Raw genomic sequence first — 25,398 nt, forward strand, 5'->3', positions numbered from 1 at the left:
CCCGCCCTCCCTGCCGGGAAGAGCAGCACCACCAGTAATGCCGCAGTCAGTGATGGGCGGCGACAATTGATGACCACTGGTCTTTATGGGGGCTTTGCACTGTGCCAGACACCGGGTGAGTGCTTTCCTGCATCTTATCCTCACCACAGCCCTGCAGGGCAGGCACTAGTATAGTCCCCATTGTGCAGAGGAAGAAACTGAGGCACAGAGAAGTTAAGTGACTCGCCCAAGGTCACACAGCTTGTAAGTGATGGTGTCAGGATTTTAACCCAAGCCTGTCTGACCCCGGGACCTGTGGTCGTTACTGAATCCTCTGTGTTCAGAGGGACATTCCCTGGGGCTGGGCTGGGCTCCGTGGATATGCAGCTGATTCTGTGTTTGTCCTCCCCATCCCTAGGCAGGCTAATGGACTTCAGACGGAGGCGATACGATTGTCCCCGTGCTGTGGATGGGCCGGCCTGCTGGGAGGGATTCCTCCAGCTCTGAACAGAGACCTGCACTGAACCTACTGCCAAGATGCCAGTAGGGGTGGCGCCCCGGGCCAAGGGAACAGGGGGGCAAAGGTGTGTCAGGACCCTATAGACCACCGGGGGACCGTGCACGTCCCTCAGACCAGCAGGTCCTCCTGGCCCCTGGCACTAGGCGAGGCTGTCCCCGAGGAGCTTCTGTGAGATTCAGGTCATCACAGAGTGCTTATTAATCCCACAGACAGGATGGGGTCGGGCAGCTCCTCAGGGAGTCTGGAGCAGAAGAAGCCGGTCATGGGAAGGAGTGAGGGGGCGGGTTCAAGACAGCTTTCTGGACCAGCCTCCTGGGCAGCTGAGAGCCCCAGCGTGGGGAGTCTCCCTCTCCCCTCAGCTCTGGGCTATTTTTTAACTGAATTAATGTGGCGGGGAGGCGCACGGAACCCTTGAAGGTGGTGTAAAGGCACAACGAACTCACAGAGAGCAGTTCGCCTCCCTCCTGTCCCCTAACCTCCCAATTCTCTTCTTGGGAGCCAGTTTCTGGTGTCTTTCCAGAAGATTCTATCCAACACCCTAGGGGGTGTGTGTGTGTGTACATATCCTGCTTAAATAAAATCCCAATGATGGCATTCAATCCCCTCTCTTCCGCATTGTGCTTTTTCACTATATCTTAAAGAATTTGCCTCGTTAGATCCATTTAACAAATATTTATTGAGCAGCTACTAAGTGCTGTCTTGTGGCCGACAGACCAGACCTCTGTCCTCATGGAGCCCAGTCGTCACTCCCCACAGCTGTGTGCCCGCCGCACCGGTGCCATGGTGTCCTCACCTCTCCAGGGAGCAGTGCAGAGTGCTGCTACTACAAGCGGGAACTTCTGAGGTACGTCTCGGTACCCGTGTGCAAGCACGTCGGTGGGATGAATTCCCAGCATCAAGGGATGTGTCTTCTTAACTTGGCCAGCTGTGGCCAGATCGTGGTTGAAATGTCAGGGCCTGGGCTGAGGCAGGGAGGTGACCCAGGCTGGAGGTGATGCCGATTCCGGCGGAGAGGGAGATACGGAAGCTGGAAGTGGGACGTGTTGGGGGAGGGAAGAAGCCCCCTCTGGCCTCAAGGAGCCCCCGGTGTGAGGGGTAGGCGGGCTTGGAGGCTGTGGGTGCCCAGAGTAGGTGTGGGACCCGGCCTGGGAGGGCGGGGCGCCAGGGAGGCCGCAGGAGCCCCCACTGTGCTGGGCGTGTCCGGGCACTGTCCCCGGGAGAGCTGCGTCCTCTGTCCCCTCGTCCAGTGAATCCCCCAAGGGCCTCCCAAGCACCAGGCACCGTACTCGGGCAGCACTGTACCCATTCTACAGCAGAGGAAACGGAGGCTTGGACGGGGAAGGCAGGAGCCGAGGCCCCAGAAACCCAGTCTCCTCCTTCCCCCCACTCCGCCCCCCATCCCTGAGAAGAGCCCAGGCTGTGGGTGCTCCTTAAATAGGAGCTTCCACCCAGACTGATCCCTGGAGCTGGACCTCAGGACACCAGGGAGCTTTGTCCACCCCGTCGCTTTATTACATTTACAAGATCACCTGAGTTAAAAAATGCTGACGTGATCAATGCTTTCTGCACAAAGTTAAAAAACAAATCAAAACCAGCCCTGAAGCCCACCTGTCCTAAGTGTGCAAACTACTCTCGCTACTCGGAGTGGAGGTTGAGCCCCTGCTGAGGTGTCCAGCGGGGAGAGCACAGGGGCAGGGACCCACCAGGTGGGCCTGAACCCAGAGCACTCAGGAAGCAGGTGTAGACATTTGCTTCCACACAGAAGTGAATGAGGGGAAAAGTCTCCAAACCTCCAGGTTTTTGGCTTTGCTGATGCAAATATATCTGTAGTTTTTCTTAACATAAATAGGATCGTGTAATAGGCCCTATTCTGCCTCTTGATTCTTTGCGAGGGGCTGCGAGGAAGGGGAGACAGGGTGTCTTGGCCAATTCACTCCCCGTTGTCAGGCCTTACAGATCTATATCGGAGTCAGGCCCAATTCAGAGAAGAGACTGAGGTAGACGGCTCCAGCCCTGCCCCCTTGTAGGATGGAGAGGGGAGGGGCTGGTCCTGGGAACAGAGGCCCCATCCGTGGCGATCTCGATGGGCAGGCCACGGAAGAGGCGGGCAGTGCCCACCTGGGGTGGAGGGGCTGGTGATTGGCTGGATTATCCCAGCGGGGAGGCCTCCTTGGGGAAAGCTATTTTTAACTCTGAGAGCTGAAGCGACTTCCCTCTCTCCCTCTGTTGCCCTTTATTCCTGTCATCCTGGGGCCTGCAGGCCATCCCCGTCCCTCTGGAGGAAGGGAGAAGGTGAACGGGAAGGGCAGCAGGTGGCCTTACCTGCACCAAGTCCTTTACCCCCACGGTTCTGCCAAGGAAGAGGAAAGAGAGGTTGGGGAAGTTTGCGGGGCTTTGTGGAGGCCTTGCTGGTCTTCTTACATCCACCAGCAACCCCTCGAGGGCATGGAGAGGAGTCTTAGAACCTACCTCAAAAATCTCTCAAGTTACAAAAGGGATTATTGCCATTGCAAAACTCGAAGTTCAGGGGTGGATCTAAAGGGCCCCATAGGCCATGTCTGGAGTCTGTTTCTTGCACCCTCACCTCTGCTTTCCTCTGGGTGGGGGTCCTCTCAGGTGGGCTCAGCCCACGTTGGGGCAAAGGTGTCCCCAGCAGCCCCTGGGCACAGAGTTCCTTTCCCAGCTGATCCAGCCAAAGTCTTAGGGCTGGTTCTCCTTGGCTGGCTTCGATCACATGTCCACACCCCCAACCAATCACAGTAAAGCTCACAGCCAGGCCTGGGTCACCTGCCTTCTGGGCCGGCTGTGGTCCCAGCCATCCCTCCAGCAAGCAGATGGTAGAGGGCATGGGTAGGTGTGGGTAAGGTTCTCAGGAGAGGGGCTTAAACAGTGGGAGAATGTGGACCACTGATGCCTCCAAAGTGGCCCAGCCAGGACAGCACCCGCCCAACGCACAGAAGGTATTGGATCGAGCGGCCTTCACCCCGGTGCTGCCCCCTGGCCTCCAGACAGCTGCAGCTCCAGGGGCGCGGGGAGGAGGCCGCGTGCAGAGCCTGTGCAGGAGGGAAGCGTCAGCGGGCCAGCTCCAGGCTGAGATCGATGCCTGCTTCCTGACGGGGTGGGCGGGACTCAGTGTCCTGTTTCCAGGGCTGCCCTCCATTCCTGAAGTTCTGCTCTCCTCAGATCGATGCCGTAGGGTCAGCCCGGGGCCTGCAGGTGCCTGGGGACGGGGGAGCGCAGGGCCGGGAGCTCGCAGGCTGTCACTTTCTTGACCTCTCCCTGCCATCATGTCTCCACAGCACCCCTGACAAAGGGCCTCGGCCTGCACACCTGTCATGTCTTCCCCAGGCAATCCCTTCCCACTATTCTGGGGGCCCTGGGCTGTGAGCATGCTGGGCGGACGTTGCCCCTGCCCTCGTACAGCTGACAGACCTTGGAGGAGACAGACAGTAAACGAGATGCCGCAGCAAGTGGCCAGCTGGGAAGAAAGTGAAACGGGGGATGGGAGACTGTGTGCAGGCCTCTCCAAGAGGGGCCCTGAGCTGCCCCCGAAGGAAGAACAGTCTGGGGAGAGATCCCAGCAGCAGAACCAAGCTGGTGGTGTCTGAGGCCTGGCTGGCTGGCCGGTGTGTCGGGAACAGGGGGGCTGAGGAGGGGGCACACTGGGACTTTGGTTCTCAGTCGTGCCCTGGGAGGCCATGAGCCCATTTTATGTTGCGAGGGTCTCCTGCTGAGGAGGGAGAAACCCGGGCAGGCTCCTGGGAGGAGGCAGCCCTCGGGGCTGTGGAGCTGGGAGGGGTCTTGGGGGCATTGAGGCAGCAGCCTGACGGGTGGGGTGCGCAGTTTTCACATCTCAGTCAATGGTTAATTTATGCTGGTGTCATCATATTAAGATATAAGTATTACAGGAGCCGACAGCTCCGAGCGTGTGGCCACTCAGACCAGTGAACCCCAGCCTGCGGGGGCCCCCTACCCACCCCACCCCTGCTCCTCATGGCTTTGTGGCCTTGGGAGCAGCCTCCCCTCTCTGGGCCTCACGTTCCTCAAATGAAGGAGTGGTTCCAAATGGACCAGGGGCCCTTTGCCTCCTGGCCTGTGGCTCTGAGAATGCCCAGCTCAGCAAACGTTTTCTTGAACAGCTACTGTGTGCTCCGCCCAGGGCTGGGAGGGCCTGGGCCCCACCCTGGAGAGGAGGAGAGAATTTCAGGGTACGGGAAAGCTGGGCACATTCACAGGGTGCTGGGAAGGGCCGTCTGTAGCCAGAACTCCTGCTGTGTGCAGGGCACCTACCTCCTCTGTCTCGCTGGCTTCTCATGCAGTCCTGGGAGGGGGGATATTTTACAGAGGAGGAAGTGGGACCTCACAGGGAACATGTCCAAGGTCCCTCTACCGGCCCTGCTTGGCCTTCCTCCACACCACAGGGAGGTGTGATGCCCCCCACTGCTCTGGGCAGTGCCCTGGGAGGGCCGAGAGCCCTCTGCCCACAGACTGGAAGCCCTGGGCCCCTCTGTGCTCCAGTTCCTGCACTGGGACGAGGGAGAGTCCCCCGCCCCCCCCCCCCCCCCCCCGGGAAGCTGGTTCCCCTTGTTGTCCAGCCAAGGACTGTGTGTCCAGGGAACATAGCGCCTGCTGGTGGGGTGCGTTCAGGGTTAGGAATTGAGTCCCCGCCCAGCTGGTGGGTCAGGAGGGAGGGATGCAGAGCCTGAAGGCCAGCAGCCGAAGGAGTTAGGCTCACACCTCTGTGGGACCTTCTTGCTGGGTGACCTTGGGGAAGATACTCGCTGTCTCTGTGAAATGGGTCTGATAGTGGCTCTGGGGGAGGCTTGGGGCCCAGGGGGATGACCAGCTTGCCTCACGCTGGCCCTCTTGGTGAGCAGCTGGGTGAGGGCTCTGTGTGTGTGGGGGGTGTTCTGGGGCTGAGGATGCCCTGGGTACACCCCCTTGTCCCAAGAGCTGCCAGAATCCTAGACCCAGTGTTGCCCCAAGGTACTCCCGTCCATTCCCCAGCTGAGACCATTTGCTGGAACCATCTCCCAGCTGAGGGGCATCCCGGATCCCCTGGGGACCCTGGGTGGGGTCTCACAGGGTGGGTGTCTTGGGGCCCCTTCCTCCTACGGTGGAACCGTGTCCTCTGTCTTCTGGGGAACGGGGCAGGGGAGGGTGGGGAGCTGAGCCACTGCCCTCCTCGGTCACTGTGAGGGAGAGGGAGGAAAAGTTTCCTGAGAGCTTTTGGTCCCCTGGGAGCTGGTCTCTGAGGAGGAGAAAACCAGGACACCGTGTACCAGTCGGGCAGGACAGGTTGGGGGCATGGGGCTGGAATCTACTGGGATGCCCCTTCTCTCCGCCGCAGCCCCTCGCAGCCGTCAAGGCAAGGGGCAGGGGCTCTCATACTGGGGACAGATATGCTCCTGAACTTGTGAAATAGGGCCACTGTGGTGGTGACAATGAAGTGTCTTCGCGAGCGAGCGCCTGGCCAGCGTTCGGCATCTACCCAGCCGTGAGCCTGCCGAGGGCGTTAGGTGTGCTCTGTCCTCAGTTCTCACTGCAGCTGCAGGACGAAGGCGAGGAAAGTGAGGCACGGAGAGGCGAGGCGATCTGCCTCCACAGCTGGACAGAGGACCTGGTGTGGCTCCAGCCCTGGACAGCCTGGGGTGAGTTTTCCGGGTGGCCTCGGCCAGGCCGAACCCACCAGCTGCCTGGGGCCGGGAGCCTGGGGCCGGTGGGGACTGCAGGCCGCTCTGTCTGAGCCGTCAGCGATCTGGGCGGTGGCCAGAAAGCCATCCTCCTTGGTTAGAACCCTGCATCCAGTCTCCCTGCTGTGCAGACACATAATTATATTTCACATTAAAGGGGAAGCTGGAGGCTGAGGGGGCCAGGGAGCCCTTTGAGGCTTGCGCTCTGAGCACAAACCTGCCTCCTTGGCCGAAATCCGTGGCCCCAGAGCTGAGCAAGGGGTCAGACTGGTGATAAAATGGGGTCTCCCTAGGCCAAGGCCCAGCTGGGCAGGTCTGTCTGCCGGGATGAAAGGCCTGGGCCCTGCCCAAGGCTGAGAGATCTGAGGCCCAGACAATAGGCCCCAGGAGGCTTGGAGGGCAGGGCTTGTGGGGACAGGCTGGGAAGAGGCAGAGGCAGGGGTGGCAAGAGAAGAGGGTCACATGGGGGTCAGGTCTGCAGAGAAAGAGGGCAGGGGGAGGAGCAGAAAGAGAAAGCAAGAGAGGAAAAAGCCAAGCAGAGCACAAGATGAGGAGAGAGATGCTATTGAAGAGGGGGAAACGCTTGTGTCCGAGTGTGCATGCCTGGGGTGCAACGGGAAAGGAGTCCATGGGAATGTACAACCTGGGACCTGTGTGCACATGTGCCCTCCTGCAGCTATCCCCCTTGCACGTGCATGTATGAGTGTGTATTGCACCTGCAACCATCATGCACGTCACGGCATGCATTTTGCATGTGTGGATCCAGACGCCTGAGCTTGTGTACTCGGCTGTGTGCACACGTGTGTGTGCAAGATTTCCTTTCCTGTGTGTGCGCTCGCCATGCACCTGTGTGGGTCTCTGGGAGGACATGCCTCCCTGTGTGTGTGTGTGTGTGTGTGTGTAGTGTGTGCACGCGCGCGCGCGCTCCAGTGCGCAAGTGGCTGGCCGTGTGTCTGTGTGTGGAGGGGGGCCGGGGCCGGGGACGCCGGGCCAGGCCTGGGCTGGGTGGGCGGGGGCAGCGGCGGCGCGGCGCGGGGCGGGCGTTCTCTCGGCGGAGAGTTAGAGTTGTTGCCGAGCTGGGTTCTGGTGACAGCCGGGCGCGGAGCTGGGTGCGCGCCGAGCCTCAGCTTCCCGCCGCCTCCTCGCCCTCCATTCCGCTCTCCCCGCCTTCTCCGGGCCTTGCCGCTGCCACCGCCTTCCCGGGAACAGCAGCCGAGGGCGAGGGCGACGGGCCGGAGGGGCCGGAGGGGCCGGAGGGGCCGGAGCGGGCGTGGAGACGCGGGGCGCCTGGGCGTGGGGGAGCGCGCCCGGCCCAGCCCGGGATCAGATAACAGCCGGCGGGGGAGGGGGTGGGTCGGTCGCACGCGCCGCGGGACGGAGGGACGGACGCCAGCCGCGCCGACCGGAGCGTGCGCCCCGCGACCGGGGGCGCCGTCCAGGCGCGCGCCCCCGACCCGCGACCGGACCGGGGCGATTGGCGCCCCGCACCGACGCGCCCCTCAGCATGGAGCGCCCCCGGGGGCTGCCCTGAGGCGGCGGCGGCGATGCAGGCAGCGCGGCGGCTGCCGGGGCCAGAAACGGCCGCCCGGAGCTCGGAGGACGCGGAGCGCGCCGCGCCCGGGGCACTGACCGAGGTAAGCACCGGGGGGCCCGGCTCCGGCTCCTCGCGGGCCCCCTTCCCGGCCGAGCGGGCACGAGGAGGTGCAGCAATTGGGAAGGTGGGGCGGCTGGGTCTGTTCGTCCTCTCGTTTTCTGCTTTTTTTTTTTTTTTTCCCCCTCCCTGGTGAGCGTTAGGAGGAAATGCTGACTGCGAGCTTTTCTCCTCTGCCATGTCTCCAAACCACCGCCGCCAGGGAACTTTGCTCCTTGCTAACCTTCGTCCTGGGGGCGCTCCGGGAAACTTTGAGGCGCCCTCGGCCCCCCTCTGGACGCCTCGCACGAGGGGGCTCGGGAGGGAGCGTGGGGAGGCGCTTCCGCAGGCGGCGTCAGTCTTACGAGTGACCTTCCTCGGAGACCCCCCGACCGGGGCGGGGGTGCCGAGCGGGGCGCGGACTGCGGGCGGCCCGGAGAATGCCCCCAGGCCCAAGGGCTGCGGGTCCTTGGAGTCGTCGGTCTTTCCCACCTCCTGCGCTCTATTGGAGTAAAGATATTCTGGAAACGGTGTGGTCCTCTGGCGAGTGAGCCAGCCGAGGAGTCCAGCCGCACCTTTTTTCGCTTGTAGAACTCGGCCTTGATCGCTCAGGGGTGGTCGCTTGGCTGAGAGGCCCCGCGGGTTTCAGGGCCGGGGTCCCCTCACAGTGCTGACGTCTGCTCTGGATGTCCTGGGGCGCGGGGAGGGGCGCGGGGCGGGGGAACCAGCGGCAACTGGGTGGGGAGTTCCTGCGGGGCTTCAGATGGGATTTGAGGCCCCAGTGGGTGTCTGTGCTGCCTGTTCCGATGGAGTGTGCACATGTCACGTGAACATTTTAAAACCTGTGTTCAGAACCGGAGGTCACAGGCAAGTGTCTCTTTGGAGGTGGTCTTTGGTTCTGGGAGGTTCTCCTGCCTCCGCGCGGCCTGGATCTGCTGGGACCGGGGCCACCCCGCTCCCCGTTTCCCCAGCAGCTCTTCATCCGGGAGCCCTGCACCTCCTGGGACCTTTGCTCCTTTCTCCTGTGCTTCCCGTGCCCAGGACGGACCCTGGAATAAAGTGCTGGGGACCTCCAGCCCCCCATATCCGCGTCGCGGAGCCCGGGTCCGCAGGCTCCGTCTCCGGGGAGCGCAGAGGCGCCCACACGCCGCTGAAATCAGCAGCCGCCTCCTCGAAGGTGCGAACCCAGAAGGCGGTAGCCTCCAGCCTCCCCCTCGCCCGCTCCCGAGGTGCAGAGGACGGCCAGGCCCCGGCTGCCGCCCCGTTCGGACCTCAGCCTCCGCTTGTGCTTCTCCGCAGCCCCTCGTCGCAGGTCTCCGCCCTGGACCGCCACCACGTGGCTGGAGAGCGCCAGGGAGGGGAGAACCCGACGAGCGGTGGGGGCGTGTGGTCTTTTTGCGGCCAACCCCTCCCCCCGTTGTGAGAAGAGCACCCTCCCCGCTCGCTGGGACCCCCAAAGAAACGCCTCGGCATGATCCGCCCCTCAGCTTTCTGGCGGCCCCTCCCCTCCAGCTAGGGGGCCGGGTGTCGGCAGCTCCAGGAGGGGGCCTCGGAACGGCTCCAGTCATGTGGGCCCCAGACCCCTGAGGGAGAGCAGGGTGCAAGGGGGCAGGGGCTTGCTTGGGCACCCTTGGGGACAAGAAGGGGGCTCCAGTGTGCTGGACAACAGGGGAGGTCCCTCCTCTCTACGGGTGTACCGCTGAGCGCATATATTGGGCAGTCTATAGATGTTGGGTGTTGGCACACACCTGGCAGACCTGAATTTCCAGTCCCGGACTCTCTCCTTGTGCCCCCCTCTCCAGGTGAGGGCACAGCAGAGCCCCCTCCCAGCCCTGAAGGGGATGGACCTTCCCTCGGGCAAAGGGGCAGAGCCTAAGTTTGTCGGTCTATCCCTGGACCCCCTCCCATGCCCAACTGCCATGTCAGACCCCCATCAGGCTTCAGGTTGCTTAGGAGGAGACCCCCTCCTCGAGGTATGTGCCTGGTGGACGGATGTTCAGTGAACTGTGCTGTGCTGTGAGGAAAAGGTGCCCAGAGAGGGGCAGGATCTTGCCCAAAGCCACACAGCAAGTCAGGGGTTTGAGAAGACACCTCCACCTAGCTCTCGCCAGGCCAGAGGGCTGCCCTGACAGGTTTCCTGCTACAGGGCCATGGTGTCCCTCCTCTCAAGTCTGCCCAGAGCAGGACAAGGTAACCCTGGTGGCCCTGAGGCAGTGCAATAATAGTGACAGCAGTGGTAACAGTAACAACACTAACAGTGACAGCAGCGCCCTGCAGTTATGCCGCACTGGGACCAGCTCTGCCTGTGGGCAGTTTCCTCTGGCCTGGCGAGGCCTCTGGTGCCCTGGGCCACGGCTGGCAGCACCAAGCCCGGCACCAGGAGGCCTTGGCACAGCGTCTAGGGTGGAAGCAACTGCACTGTCACTCCCAGCAACCTCAGTGGCCCTTGTCTGGCTCCAGGCCGGAGGCTGCTGGAGCCCCCTCGGGGCCCACCTGATGTCTCAAGCTCGCTGCTCCCAGCTCGGGCCGGGCCGTCCCTCCGACAGGTGCAACTGGCGCCTGTTGCTGGGTCCCTGCCGGGGCTTTTGCTGTGAGTGATGCCTGGGCACACCTGCCCCTGCCCTGGGGCTGCGGCTGGAGCCCTGTCTCGGGCTGGCATGGAGGAGAGGCTGGGAGAGAGGCAGCTCGTGAGCAGCAAGAGGGATAGAGGCTGGCTGGCCACTGGGAAGGTGTGTGGGGTGTGGGCTCGGTCCACGGGATGGCTGCTCCAGGGGAGTTGGCAGTGTGGCAGGGAGACAGCCAGGGGAAGGCCAGAGATGAAAGAAGGCCAGCCTGAAACTGGGCCGCAGGCAGGGCAGGAGGCCCGGAGGCTTCAGAGGAGCCGTGGGGCTGGGGCTGGGGGTGGGGCTGGGCAGGCAGGAGGGTTTTCCAGAGGATCTGGGGCCGAGGGCAGAACTGGAGCCCTCGCTGGGCACTGGCTGAGGGCCCAGCACTCTGCCAGCTGATTTAATTTCCTAATGGTCTGCTAGTGCAGAGGATGGCAGTAGCTCCGCGAGGCCCAGGGAGGCTCTGGGAGAGACGGGAACGCGGCTCGGACCCAGAGCCCACCTTCCTGCATCCCACAGACAGCCTGCGCAGAGTGCATCCGCCTGCCAGGCTGTCTGTGGGGGCTGCCGCCCCACCAGGGCTGGTCCCCTACAGGCCCTGGTGCCTGCCTGCCATCGCAGCTTCCAGGTTGCTGTGTCCTCGGGACCTGGTTAAGGCCTGGCATGTAGTAGGTGCTCAGTAAATAACTGGTGGGTCTGTGTCTGGGCTGTTTTCTCTGCTGCTGAGGCCTCACTGGGGGCTGTGGTGGGCTGTGAGCTCCTGGGGTGGAGGCCCTGGTGCCCCGCTGCTCAGCTGTGGCCCCAGAGCAGTGTCTGGCATACAGAAGGTGCTTAATAAGTGGGTGTTGAGTAAATGGAGACCTGGCCCTTGACCTAGCGCCTTCTCGCATTCTTTCGGGGGAGACTTTAGGGCAGACAGCTAGGGTGAGCGAGGCCGGGGGTCTGACTGTGGCCCAGTCACTTCTTCTCTTGGGTCTCAGTTTATCATCTGTGAAGTGGGATCAGAGCGCCAGGTGGGGAGGCTTCTGAGAGCACCCAGGATGGGAGAGTGGAAATGTGAGCCTCTGTGTGTGCCTTTGGGGGAGTCTCAACAGAAATGGGGTGCGGCAAGGAGGGGCTCCATGAAGGAGGGCATGTGAGCCTCTGCGATGCCAGAGCCTTGATATCTGCCATTCAGTCCAGCCTTCCCTTGGACAGGGGGGAAACTGAGGCCCAGAGAGGGTAGGCGAGGGTTCTATGGGAGAAGAGGGCCTCCCCCTCCTAGTGTGTCAGCTCTACCCCCTCCCCAACCCACTTCCTCCTCTCACCCCACCGATGTTCTGCATCTCGAGGCTTCCTGCCCAGCTGCTGAAGTGGCAGCTGCAAAGGCCGCGTGAGGCTGTGGGCGCCCTGGGGACCCTGGTCCAGCCCCTGCTTAGCCTTCAGCCCTGCAGCGCCGGCCATGTTTCCCTTGGCGTGGCCTCTAGGGTCTTGGGGTCTGGGCCCTCCTCACCCTGGTCCGCGGAGCCCGCAGTTTGGCCCTGTTGCCGCCTTCACTCCCCACTTCCGCCCAGGCCACCGGCCTCCCTCCCGCGGTGCCTCCGATGCGCCAGGCCTCCTCCGTCGGGCCTCTGCCCCGTCTGCCCCCAGCTGCCCTCTCCAGAGCTCCGCAGGGCCCTCCCCCATCGCTCTCAGCTCTTGCCCGAACGCCGCCTACTCCCCACGCCTCTCCTGGCTCCCTGGGCAACACGGCAGCCTCCCTTTCCCCACTTCCTTCTCCTGCTTTTCTCTCCGTGGAACTTAACGCCGTCTGCCACGTTATGTTTTCTCTTGTTTGTTGTCGGTCTCCCTTGGGTGCAGGGCAGGCTGTGTCTCCTGAGCTCCCCTCTGGGGCGGAGCCGGGCCCCCTCCAGCTCGCCTGGGGCTGTGGCCCCCACGTTGTGAGGGACGCCCCCGCTGTGGGAGGGGGCAGCCTGCGGCCCAAGAGGGACAGCCCCAGCCAGAGGTGGCAGCAAGGCGGGGGACAGCGGTGGGGACCCTCTGCCCCCGAAGCCTCCTCACAGCTGCTCGCTGGCTTCCCCAGGAGAGCTGGGCCGGTGCGGGGAGGGGGGGGGGTTGGCATGTGGAGGTACCGAGCTCTGTGTGTGTGTGCACGCACGCGCGCGTGTGTGTGTGTGCGTGTGCGTGAACGGCCGAGGTCACGGAGGGGCTGTGTGTCCCCCACCCTGCCCACCTCCCTCTCCTTCCAGCTGCAGCCCAAGCCCCCTGAGCTGGCGGCTCCAGCCCTGCAATTCTCCGGCACTTAAGGCAAAAATAAATCGCTGCCAGCAGCTGGCGTTCTGGGAGGTAGCAGCCGCGCCACCCCCCTGCCCCCGACCCTGTGCCTGTGGGCTCTTGGTTCCAGGCCAAGCCGGGCCAGGGGGGGCCGAGGAGGACTGGGGGCCCCGCGGGGAGCTGGCTCCACCCGGCCCCTTCGCAGGGCGAGAGGTTGGCCAGGCCCAGAGAGCGCGGGGCCTGGCTGGGTCGCGCGGAGAGCAGAGGTAGATAGACGCCGGCAACTCCCGAGGGGGGCCGGGATCCGGGGCAGGTGAGGGGGCTCAAAGGTGGGGCTTCTCAGGGGCCTGGCCCGTGGCCTTGTGGAAGCAGGGTGTGGGCAGGGCCCTGGACCCCCTTGCACAGCGCCCTCGGGACCAGCCCCTGGACATGTCTTTTCTTGCTGGCCTCTCCCTACCCTTCTCAGAGAGCCCTAGAGGTCTCTGCCTGGTGAATCTTAGTGACACTGGCCCTGAGGAGGTCAGAATTCAGCATTATTCATGCTTTTGACTATTGAGTCTGGAGCAGGTACCTTTGCTTTACCCTGTGCCTGGGGCTGGGGGCTGGGAACTGATGTCTGGATTGGGGGAGGGTAAAGAAACCAGTGAACAGACACTTAAGGAAGCATAGACTTTGTCATATTCTCTTGCTAATTATCACAGTTTTTAATGACAGGAGTGTTACAGGCTCACGGTAAAGCATCACACGATTGTAAGGACAGAAAATGAATTTCTTTTTCTCAAACCTTGTCTCCCGCTCACCCCCGCCCCAAAGCTTTATGCTTTTGAGGGGACTGTCATTAGAGAACCTTTTAGATTGTCTGAGTGCTTAACAAACATGTGGATGCGGTTGTGCACACCTGCTAGCAGCTGCAGTGCCCTCTCTGTCTCTCTCCCCCTCCCTGTTTCCGTGTTTTCTCATCTTCCCGTCCCTGCCGTCCCTGCTGGTGCCCCAGGCCCCATACTCAGGGGCTTCGTCCTCTCTCCTTGGATTGACTTGAGGGCTGAGTCAGAGTCTTGGGACCACAGCATCTTAGCTGTGGAGTCTAGGAAAGCACTCAGCCACCCAAGTTCCTGGGCGATGGGCTCTGAGTCATGGAGTTGTGGCCTCTTTGGGACAGAGAACCTGGAATTGCAGAATTGGCGTGTCTTAGTCCCGGGAGAGCTGCTGGATCTTTGCTGGGGTACCTCCTTCCTCAGACCCCTCGGGAAGCAGTTGGAGAATCCAGATCTCCTGGCTCTGTCCCCAGAAATTCTGGTTCCGAGGGCCTGGGGTGGGGCCTGGGGTGGGGCCCGGGGTGGAGCCTGGGAACCTGCACTTTTCAGTCTCCCCAGCAGTGTAGCCACCGCGGGGAGCTCACCCTGCTGCAGCCCAGCCCTTGACCCTGGGCTGGCCCCGTCCCCTCTGGCCTCAGGGACCGCCCGGCCCAGCATGGACACATATGAGGCTGAGGCCAGCGCTGTGCTTGAGCCCCGCAGGGAAGGCACTGGCCAGGCTGCTCGTCCGAGGTCCTCGGCAGGGGCAGGCCTCTGCTGGGGACTCGGTGCCCCCCGACCCACCTCTGAGCTTCCTGTCGGGTGCCAGCACCGCCACACCTGTCACCTGGTTTGAGAGGCATCGGAAGGACCGTCCCCTCAGGCTCCACTGAGGGCCCCTGTGGAAAGGGTCTGAGAGGCTAAGTTTGAGAGGGTGTTAGTCACCCCTGTGCTGGTCCCGAGCCTCGGTCTCCGCATGTGTGAAGTGGACGTGAACATCATGCCCCGCCTGGGCATCTGTTTTCTCATCCCTTTTCCACTTCAGCTCTGCGGTCAGGGCGGCCAGGGCAGCCTCCGCTCTCCCTGCCCCCGGCCCCTCTGCCACACAGGCCGGAGGCTAACCCGCGCCCATCACCTCGGCCTGCTGTGCCTCAAGCTGTCGGGAGCACCTGCCCGGCTGGGGCAGCCAAGTTCCCCCCACCCCCACCCCGGGCCCCGGGAGCCTTCAGGACCACTGGAGGGGGTGCCCCCAAAAGTCCCCGGACAGCCACGGAACGGCCCAGCCCCTCCCTTGGGGCTTCACAGCAGAGGAGACCCGAGCCACCCTCTTCCTTTCCTCTGCCGGCCCTGCCAGCTAGAGCCTTGCGGCACCTGTGGGGTCTGGCCCCAATCCTACAGCAGATGCCCCAGCCCTGAGGCTCCAGAGCCAGGTGACCTGGCTCTGGGTCCTGTCCTGACCCAGCTGCCCTCCTGGTGGGCCTCAGGGGTCCCCCACTCACTCTGCCACGGATCAAGCACTGGTGGGTGGGGATTGACGGGGAGCAGCCCCCCCCTGGGAGCTGTGACCCGAGCCTCTGGTCTCAGTCTCCTCCTCTGGGAACTGGGAACCCGAGGGGAGGTGGTTGAACAAACCCACACCCCCGACACGTCTGCACTGCCCTGCCAGGGGCAGCCGTCCTATGGGATGGTCCATCAGCCAGGTCCAGAGGAGGAAACAGAAGCGGGATGATTGGGAGCCGGTGGGGTCTGTACTACTTTCTTTCATACCAAGTCACCACAAACTGGGGGGCTTAAAACAAAACAGATTGTTGTCTCTCAGTTCTGGGGGCCAGAGTCCGAAATCAAGGTGTCGGCAGGGTTGCTTCCTCCGAGAATCCTCCCCGGGCCTCTCTCCCGGCCCCCGTGGCTGCTGTGACCCTTGGGGTTCCTTGGCATCCGTCCAGTCTGCACCTCTGTCTTCACGTGGCCTTCTCTCCCTGTGTCTTCTCTCCTCTCATGAGGACACTTGTCATTGGATTCAGGGCATCCTTATCCAGGATGGTCTCATCTCCACATCCTTAGTTATACCTGCAAAGACCCTTTATCTAAATAAACTCACATTCAGAGGTACTGGGTGGACATATATTTTGGGCGAGCCATCACTCAACCCATTACACATGGTCAACCTGGATATGCTGCCCTGTGTCTTGACTTTTTTAAGAAAAAAAAATTTTGTAGCAACATATCTTGGAGACACAAGCATATACGGTATGCTTGGTCTGTGCTACTTACCAGCTGTGTGTCCTTGAGCAGATTGCTTGACTGTTCTGTGTCTCAGTTTGCTCATCTGCAAAATGGAGGCATTAACGGTTCTTCCCCCCATGAGGCTGCTGGGAGCGATCAAAGGAAATGCACAGGAGAGGTGTAGTAGATGACCCCTTTGATTAGTACATCAATGAGCAGAACGGTTTTAAGGTCTGCCCAGTATTCCCTTCACTGGGCTGGATTTCTGTTTCGTGAGCCTGCTTCGTTCTGGGGCACCTCCAGCCCTTGGCTGTTATCGCATGTAACGCTGCTATGATCACCTGGGTACTGAGGTCCTCGTGCCAGCTCTGTCCAAGCAAAAAGTCCAGAAGCGGCCCTGCTGGGTCGGAGGACTCGTGCCTTTGTAGCTTTTTTTTTTTTTTTTTTAAATGGTACCTCCTTATTACTTTAAATTTTATTTATTTATTTATTTATTTATTTATAGTTGTGTTGGGTCTTCGTTTCTGTGCGAGGGCTCTCTCCAGTTGCGGCAAGCGGGGGCCACTCTTCATCACGGTGCGCGGGCCTCTCATTATCGCGGCCTCTCTTGTTGCGGGGCACAGGCTCCAGACGCGCAGGCTCAGTAGTTGTGGCTCACGGGCCTAGTTGCTCCGCGGCATGTGGGATCTTCCCAGACCAGGGCTCGAACCCGTGTCCCCTTCATTGGCAGGCAGATTCTCAACCACTGCGCCACCAGGGAAGCCCGCCTTTGTAGCTTTTAGAGCTGCCACCGCTGTGCCCTCCGGGGGTGGTCCCCGTCCCTTGGAGAGTTGAGCGTGCCTGGATCCCACCGTGGCCTCCACTGCCTCTGTTTTAGAGCCAGTGGAGTGTTTCTTCCTGCTGAAACACCTTTCTGTCATTCCCTTCCCGGCAGCTGCCAGCTCCTGCAGAACGGTTATTTCCCTGACCTTTGCCCTCCCCCAGGTTGAGGTCTTTGGGAGTTGGGTGGTGCTCCTGCCATATGCGGGGCCCTTTCTCATCCTGTTGGGCCCTCATGGCTAGCCCCAGGGATGGGGAGCAGCTGCCCTATTTCCAGATGCCAACACTGAACCTCAGAGAGATCGCATGGCCCCAGCTCATCGCCAGCAGTCCGTCTGCGCCTGGAGCCCGAGAGGCCTCCTCGGGTGTTGTGGTTTCCCTGCAAGCTTCCCTAGTGGCGCAGTGGTTAAGAATCTTCCTGTCAAGGTAGGGGACACTGGTTCGACCCCTGGTCCGGGATGATCCCACATGCCGCAGAGCAACTAAGCCCGTGCGCCACAACTACTCAGCCTGCGCTCTAGAGGCCGCGAGCCACAGCTACTGAGCCCACGTGCCACAACTACTGAAGCCCGTGCGCCTAGAGCCGGTGCTCTGCAACAGGAGAAGCCACCGCAATGAGAAGCCCGCGCACCGCAACGAAGAGTAGCCACCCCGCTCGCCGCAACTAGAGAAAACCTGTGGGCAGGAACGAAGACCCAGTGCAGCCAAAAAGAAATAAATAAATAAATTTATTAAAAAAGCAAAAAGAAACCCAGCCTTCTCCTCACTGGAGGGAGAGGGCTGGGTTTCACTCCTGCTGGCCCCCCTGCCCTGGCCCCATCCCTGGGCCGCCAGGCAGAGTCCCTCTGGAGATGGCTGGTGTGCTGACAAACCACTGTGGTACCCTGGCCTGAGGCCACGTGCCCCGGGGGCCTGGGTGTCCTCGGCCCCCTCCCTTGGCTCCTGGCAACCGTCAGGATATTTTGGGGGCTTCAGCAAAATGCCCGCCTTGGTGGTGAATTCAGCAGCCCGTGGTGTCACTGGGTGCCTTTATTTCTCAGGAAGTGCCACGATGTTTCACTGAGACTTGGCACCCAAAACAATAATGAAAACGACTGTTTACTCGGTGTCTTCTGGTGCCAGGCGCTGCGCTCAGTGCTTTGCCGAACATCATCTCATTTAATTCTCAAAACGTACTGGCCGGGAGCGGAGCAGGGATTGAGAGATGATGGGGTCCTGAGGGAGGCAGGCGGCCAGACCGAGGAGCCCCACGGCTGGGCCCCCGGTGCCTCCAAAGGCACGGAGGCCTTTAAGAAGGGCTCTCCCTTGAGGGCAGGCCGAGACCTGGGCTGAGGATCTGGGAGGTGCGGTGTTGGGCATGAGCCAGGTTAGCGTGCATTTAAATGGGGCGCCCCCCGTGCCCCCCTGCTGTGTGACTCCAGGAAACCAGCTTCACCTCTCTGAGCCTCACTTCCCTACTCTGAGAAATGGGGCCAAGTCTGTCCCGTTCAAACTGTGATTGTGTGTGCCCGGTGTTAGAACGGTTTCAGAAGTCTAGATGATGGAGGAGGGTTCTCAGAGTCCCGTCCACTTTACAGGTGGAGAGACTGAGGCCCCAAGGGGGGAGGGACTGAATGACCTGCCACCCTCCATCCCCTGTGACCTCAGCCACAGGACGCGGGGCTGGTCCAGTCTCCCTCGTTTTTACCCTCACAGGACTAGGATAGAAAGACCATTATCTGAGTGCCCACTCTGTACTGGGAGGCTCATGCAAGGGAAAGATTTAGGCCAAGGCCCTGCTAAAGTTCTCAGCGTGTGGGTCATGCCCCCTCTGTCCATTTCTTAGGCAGTGGTGGGGCTCACATCTGTCCGGGAGCCACCCCTCCCCCCCCGTAGCTGCGTTGTGGGCACGCTGGGCTTTCCACAGACCTGCATGCGAACCTTTGCTGCTTGGGGAGACAGCAGGGCGGCCGATTCACTCACCACTCGACTTTGGACGCGGGGGAAGTGCATCCACATGGCCTGAGCGAAGTCTCTGCAGAAGTGGGGATGCCGGGGCTTGTGGAGCAGAGAAGGTGCCCCAGGGGAGGGGCTCTGGCCTGGCCCCGCAGGAGGCCTCCCAGGGTGAGTGTCCAGCCAGTGGACCTTAGAGAGCCCTTCAGAACCACCCCTGGTGCCCTGGTCCCCCACCACCTGCCTCCTGAGCCCACCCTATCCCTCCTGGACATGCAGGAAACCAGACTTAAAGGATGTGAGCTCCTGAGTCCAGTTGCAGCCTGCACTGCCCTGGGGCCTCATGGACCCCTCTCTTGCTTCCAAGCTTGGGGCTCTGGCCCCAGACCTCCTCCCTTTCCACCCAGAACCTGCCCTCTTGGTCCCGGGGCCCTGCCTCCTGAGACTCTCCAGGGTCCTGGAGTCTCAGCCGACTGTGTGGCCTCCTCATTACTGAGAAAGTCAAAGGAGAACCTTGCAGCTCCCACCTCCCGCCACCTGCATCCCCTCACCATGCCTCCATCCCTTTCCTGTGGATGGATTGTTGTCCCCCACGGCCACTTGGCCCCTCTGCCTTCACCTACCCAAGGCCATTGCTGTGGTGTCTCCCTCTCCCTGCTAGCCCCTTCCCTGCACCCTGCACCTGTTCCTTCCAAAGGAGATCACGGAGGGCCTGCCATGGGCTGGCACTTCCTCCAAGCACCAGGACACACCAGGCGACAAAACAAAGCCCTGCCGGCATCCGTTTGCAGTAAAAACTCTCAGTAAACTAGGAATAGAGGGAAACTTTCTCAACTTGATAAAGGCACCTACAAAAATCCTGGAGCTGACATCATACTTAATGATGAGAAACTTGGCTTTCCCACTAGGATCAGGAACAAGGGAAAGAAGTCCTCTCTCACCAGTGCTTTTCAACATCGTACTGGAAATCCTGGCTAATGAGATAAGACAAGAAAAGGAAATAAAAGGTATACATATTGGGGAGGAAGACACAAAACTGTCTCTATTCACGAATGACATGATCATCTATGTAGAAAATATGAAAAAATCGACAAGAAAACTCCAGGAACTAATAAGCAGTTATAGCAAGGTTGCAGGATACAAGATTAATGTACAAAAGTCAATCACTTTCCTATATACCAGCAGTAAACAAGTGAAAAGTGAAATCTAAAATTAAAATCACAATACCATTTCTATTAGCACCCCCCCCCCAATAAACCACCGACGTATAAATCCAACAAAACCCTGATGAATGAAATCAAAGAAAAACTAAATAAATGGAGAGATAGTCCATGTACATGGATAGGAAGACTCAATATTGTTAGACATCAGTTATTCCCAACTTGATCTATAGATTCAATGCATTCCCAATCAAAATCCCAGAAAGTTATTTTATGGATATTGACAAACTAATTCTAAAGTTTATACGGAGAGGCAAAGGACCCGAAACAGCCAACACAGTACTGAAGGAGAAGAACAAATACACTAACTGACTTAAAGACTTACTATAGGGACTTCCCCGGTGGTGCAGTGGTTAAGAATCCACCTGCCAATACAAAGGACACGGGTTTGAGCCCTGGTCCAGGAAGATCCCACATGCCGTGGAGCAAATAAGCCCATGCACCACAACTACTGAGCCTGCATGCCACAACTACTGAGCCCACATGCCACAACTGCTGAAGCCCATGCGCCTAGAGCCCGTGCTCCGCAACAAGAGAAGCCACCGCAATGAGAAGCCCGCGCACTGCAACGAAGAGTAGCCCCCGCTCGCCGCAACTAGAGAAAGCCCGCGCACAGCAACGAAGACCCAACACAGCCAAAAATAAATAAATTTTAAAAATAATAAATAAATTTATTTCTAAAAAAAGACTTACGATAAAACTACAGAAATCAAGACGGTGTGGGGTTGGCAACAGAACAGACAGATCAATGGAGCAAAGTAGAGAGCCCAGAAATAGACATGCACAAATATAGTCAACAGATTGCTGACAAAGGAGCAAAGGCAACACAGTGGAGCAAGGATAGTCTTTCAACAAATGGTGCTGGAAGAACTGGACGTCCACACGCAAAGAGGTTAATCTAGACACAGACCACACACCCTTCACAGGAATTAACTCAAAATGGATCATAAATGTAAATGTAAAACACAAAGCTATGAAATTCCTAGAAGATAGAGTAGGAGAAAACCTCGATGACCTTGGGTATGGTTATGCCTTTTTAGATACAATATCAAAGGCATGATCCATGAGAGAAATAAGTGACAAGCTGGACTTCATTAAAATTAAAAACTTCTGCTCTGGGAAAGACAATGTTGAGAGAATTAGAAGACAAGCTACAGACAGGGAGAAAATATTTGCAAAAGGCACATCTGATCAAGGGCTCTTATCCAAAATAAAGAACTCTTGAAACTCAACAATAGAGAACAAATGACAAACAGACAATAGGAAAAAACGGGCCAAAGATGTGAACAGACACCTCAGCAAAGAAGATATACAGATGGCAAGTAAACATATGAAAAGATGCTCTAGGGACTTCCCTGGTGGGCCAGTGGTAAAGAATCCGCCTTCCAGTGCAGGGAACGTGGGTTTGATCCCTGGTCAGGGAACTAAGATCCCACATGCCACAACTACTGAGCTGCTTGTGCACATCAACGAGAGAGCCCGCGTGCCGCAAACTACAGAGCCTACGTGCTCTGGAGCCCGCGTGCCACAACTAGAGAGAGAAAAACCTGCACGCCACAACTAGAGAGAAGCCTACGTGCCACAAAGAGAGACCCTGCGTGCCCCAACGAAGATCCCGTGTGCCTCAACTAAGACCCAGTGTGGCCAAATAAATAAATATTAAAAAAAAAAAGAAAAGATGCTCCACATCATTTGTCAGCAGGGAAATGTAAGTTAAAACAACAGTAAGATACCACTGCATTCCTTTAGAATGGCTGATGAGGACGTGGAGCCGCAGGAACTCTCATCACAGCTGATGGGAATGCAAAATGGTGCAGTCGCTTTGGAAGACAGTTTGGCAGTTTCTTACAAGACTAAACATACTTTACCGTATGACCCAGCAACCCTAACTCTAACCCTTGGTATTTACCCAAGGAAGCTGAAAACTTATATCCACACCAAACGCTGCACGCAGATGTTTATAGCGGCTTTATTAGTTATTGCCAAAACTTGGAAGCAACCAAGATGTCCTTCAGTAGGTGATGGATAAATAAACCGTGGTCCGTCCTGACAATGCAGTGTCTTTCAGCACTAAAAAGAAATGAGCTGTCAAGCCATGGAAACACATGGAAGAACCCTAAATGCATATGACTAAGTGAAAGAAGCCAGTCCTAAAGGGCTACCTGCTGTGTGATTCCAGCTATATGATATTCTGGAAAAGGCAGAACTATGGAAACAGCAGGCAGATCAGTGGTTGCCAGGGGTGGAGAACGGGAGATGGACAGGCGGAGCCCGGCATATTTAGGGCAGTGAGCTGTTCTGTGTGGCACCGCCGTGGTGGATACAAGTCTTTGTACATTTGTCCAAACCCACAGAAAGTGCAGCACCACGAGTGAGCCCTGAGATAAACTGTGGACTTCGGGTGGTGTTGACCTGTCGACGCAGGTTCACTGATGGCAGCAAAGGTCCCGCTGTATTGACGGATGTTGCCAATGCGGAGGCTGTGCACGTGCGGGGTCGGGGTACGTGGGAACTCTGTGCCCTCCCCTCAGTTTTGTTGTAAACCTAAAACTGCTCTAAAAACCACTCTTGAGAAAAAAAGAGAATCCCTGCCCTCACATGTCCATGGGCAACTGAGCATAGATTCCTGAATTAGTGAGCAGGGAACATGTGAGAGGGTCGGGCCGTCTGAGCAGAGACCCTCACGGGATTGGGGAGGAGCTGGGAGGGGGCCTGGGGGAGAGGCCGGGGTGGACGCGGCTCACTGGGCTCGAGGAACAGCAGCACGAGGGCAGCAGCGTGAGCCCGGAGGAGCTGGCCGGGGTCTGGCAGGCTGCACTTGGGCTCATGTCTCTTTCACGTGTCTCCTCATAAAAGTGGATCGCAGTGAACCAAGGTGATCTGTGTCGAGGGGCTGAGCCCCCCGGGCCCCGGGTCCCTGGGCGTGCCGTGGGAGTCACGCCACCCACTCGGGGTCCCGCAGGCCTGGCACACAGTAGGTGCTCAGTGTGTGCTCAGTGGAGGGGCACAGATGTGGACGTGTGTGTGCCCAGCAGGCATGGGCTCTCCGGGGAAGGGTGGGTCTGCCTGCTGCTGGGAGGACAGAAAGGCCGGCAGCGGACAGGAGCCCCCCCCCCTGCACCCCACAAAGGCTGCAGCTGCTCCGGGTGGGAGGCGGGGGCCCAGCTGACCCCCCCACCCCCCCCCCCACCCCCCGTCAGCCTGTCAGCGCCGAGGAGCCTGCAGGAGCTCCCATCAGGGCTGTGCCGGTGGCTGGATTCAGAGGGAGTCCCAGCCACCTGGCTCCCCGTGGTCTGGGGGCTGGTGCTGCAGGAGTGGAGGGTCTCGTGGACCCCCACCCTCCTTTCTGTGCCCCTCCTTACAGCACAGCATGCTCGGGGGTGGAGCCCAAGCACGTGGGTTCAGAGGGTGGGCCTGGGGCCAGCCGGGTAGGCGGGGTCAGGCCGTCTGAACGGCAGACTGTGTAGAGCGGTGTGGACGGTGCGGGGTGCTTGGCTGTGTGCGCTGCGGCCGTGCAGGACCCTGACTGTGTGGCGGGCGCGTGTCTGAGTGTGTAAGCGGGCATGAGGAGCGCGTGTGCTGTGACCAGTGAGGCGGGTATGACCGATGGCACAGGTGGGCAGGGCCGTGCCGCCGTGCGTGGGCAGCGCGGGTGGGTTTGGCCCCCACCGCCCCGTGCTCTGTGTTTTGACCCTCGGTAACTTTTAGGTCCCCGTGTCTTCCGTTGTCTCCTGTCCCATCGCTCTGCTCCCAGCGTCTCCCCGGCTCGTGGGATCTATGGCTCTCCTGTCGCGCCCCCCTGGCTGGAGGGAGAGTGTGGGCTCCGGGGTCTCAGGAAAGGACGTTCCTGGAAGCTCGTGCTGCTTCGGACTTCGGTGGGTGTTGACACATTGCTTTCCTGTGGTGACCCCGGAAGGCGCCAGTACTCTCTACCCCCGTTTACAGAGGAAGGCATGAGGCTCAGAAAGGTTAAGGGATTTTCTGAGGCCCAAGGTGCTCCTCTGAGCCTCAGTCTAGGAGTCTGGCTGTGGCTGATGGGGCAGCCGTCAGAAGCCCAGCTTCAGGGCCCCATGCGGTCTGCCCCCGCGTCGCTGGCTACTCTCAGGGCTGGCCCTGCTCACCCCCGCCCCTGTGCCGCCCTTCCTTGTGGGCACAGAGTCTCTGCAACTCCCTGCCTTTGTGCAAGGCCTGGGGTGCCTTTTCTTCCTTGCTTATGGGGCCATCACTGTCTGATGGCCATCAATCTGGTGCTGGGACCTTGAATGCCCCTCTGGGGGTCTCAGACCCCTGTCTGGGTTGACCTGCCAGTAGGAGGTGGAGGCCTGAGTGGCGGGAGACTGGTGGACCCTGGGCCGTTAGGGGCCCTTCAGCCCTCCCTTCCATAGCTGATGGCTGAGTGCCCACTTGGCCAGGTGCCAGGCTTGTCCCTACCACCCATTATACAGATGAGGCTGCAGAGGCCGGGAGTGCAGCCCCCATGCACCTACTACTCCACCTTCCAGCTGCCACGCCGAGCACTGAGGGCCCTGCGTTTGGGCCAGGACGTGGCTTCCCAAAGCTCGGGGCCGGGGGTGCCACCGAGGGTCAAGGGGACCATCCCCACAGAGTCAAGGGAGCCGTCCCCACTGCAGCATTGCCGGTCACTAGTGCTGGCCTCTCCTGCCACCCCACAGGCGGAACAGAGAAGGGGGTGGGGTCTGGGCTGCAGCCCACATGGTCTCCAATGTTCAGAGGCCGTCTTCCTGTGCCTCGGTTTCCTCCGATGTCAAAGCAGGACTCTCATGAGGCTTAAATGAGAGCATCCAGGTAAAGTCCCCGGGTTCCAGGTAGGCGTGTGGTAGGTGCCCAGAGAGCTTGCGCACTCCTTACCGACATCTGCCCTTGCTCGTGCCCGGCCCTGTGCTGGGTGACAGTCAGATCTAGAAGCTCAGGACTCCAGGCTGGGGGTGAGGAGATACGTCGTGTAGTCGCTCTTTGGGCCCCCGCGGCCAGGCCCGGGCCGAGGTGTCGCTCAGAGGTGCCAGCTGCCCTGGCCTTGGAGTCGGGTGGGGTGAGGGGCTATTTGGCTCTCAAGTGCTCGCTGAGGCCGGAGCACACCTGGACAGGCCCTTGGGGAAGGCAGGGACACCAGGGCTCAGAGGGGGGCTGCCAGGTGCGTGAGACACACAACCAAGGAGTCAGAGTTGGAATTTGAACTCAGAACTGGCACCCCGCGAAGCCCGTGCAGCTCTGTGGTTCAGCGGGTAGGCTGCTTCGTGCTTTGCCAACGACGTGAAAGCCAACGGCATGACCACTTGCTGAGGGGTTCTTGTGTGAAGGCCTTGTGCTGGGTACCACGTCTGGAATGCCCCCCCCCCCCCCCCCGAGGGCCTGTTAGTGCCTGTCTCACAGATGAGGGCGCTCGGGAGCCGAGAGGTGGCCGCACCGCCCTCCGGAGCTCTAGCTGGCTCGGTTCCCAGGGTCTCAGGAGGAGCCAGGGTCGCGGGATGCCCAGGGGGTGGAGGTCGGCAGCGGGTTTCCAGCGTCCCCTGCTCGAATGCTGATGTGGCCGGGCGAGGGGCCCCTGCTCTGTGACGGTGATGACCAGAGGTCAGCACTAGGATTCGAGGGCCCTTCACACTCGTCCCTGTGCTGGTAGCTGGGTCCTTGGAGGTACCAGGACCAGGCAAGCTGCCCTCCACTGGTGTCTGGAAGGAGGGCTGGGCGTTGAGGCAGGGCCGCCTCACAAC

General features: G+C 60.0%; 1 protein-coding gene across 2 annotated transcripts in view; it reads left to right on the top strand.

Moving 5' to 3' along the window:
• The first annotated feature begins 7,540 nt into the window (after window positions 1–7,540).
• Window positions 7,541–25,398, top strand: part of KCNJ12 (potassium inwardly rectifying channel subfamily J member 12) — a 48,578-nt gene continuing 30,720 nt past the window's right edge. Inside the window, exon 1 of one of the 2 annotated variants that reach the window (XM_059907084.1) lies at window positions 7,541–7,826. The gene's annotated coding sequence lies outside the window, so the exon portion shown is untranslated. The remainder of the gene's footprint in view (window positions 7,827–25,398) is intronic. The other variant, XM_059907082.1, reaches the window with a different exon arrangement.

This window comes from Balaenoptera ricei, chromosome 20 (assembly GCF_028023285.1).
Source record: "Balaenoptera ricei isolate mBalRic1 chromosome 20, mBalRic1.hap2, whole genome shotgun sequence".
Taxonomy (NCBI): Eukaryota; Metazoa; Chordata; class Mammalia; order Artiodactyla; family Balaenopteridae; genus Balaenoptera; species Balaenoptera ricei.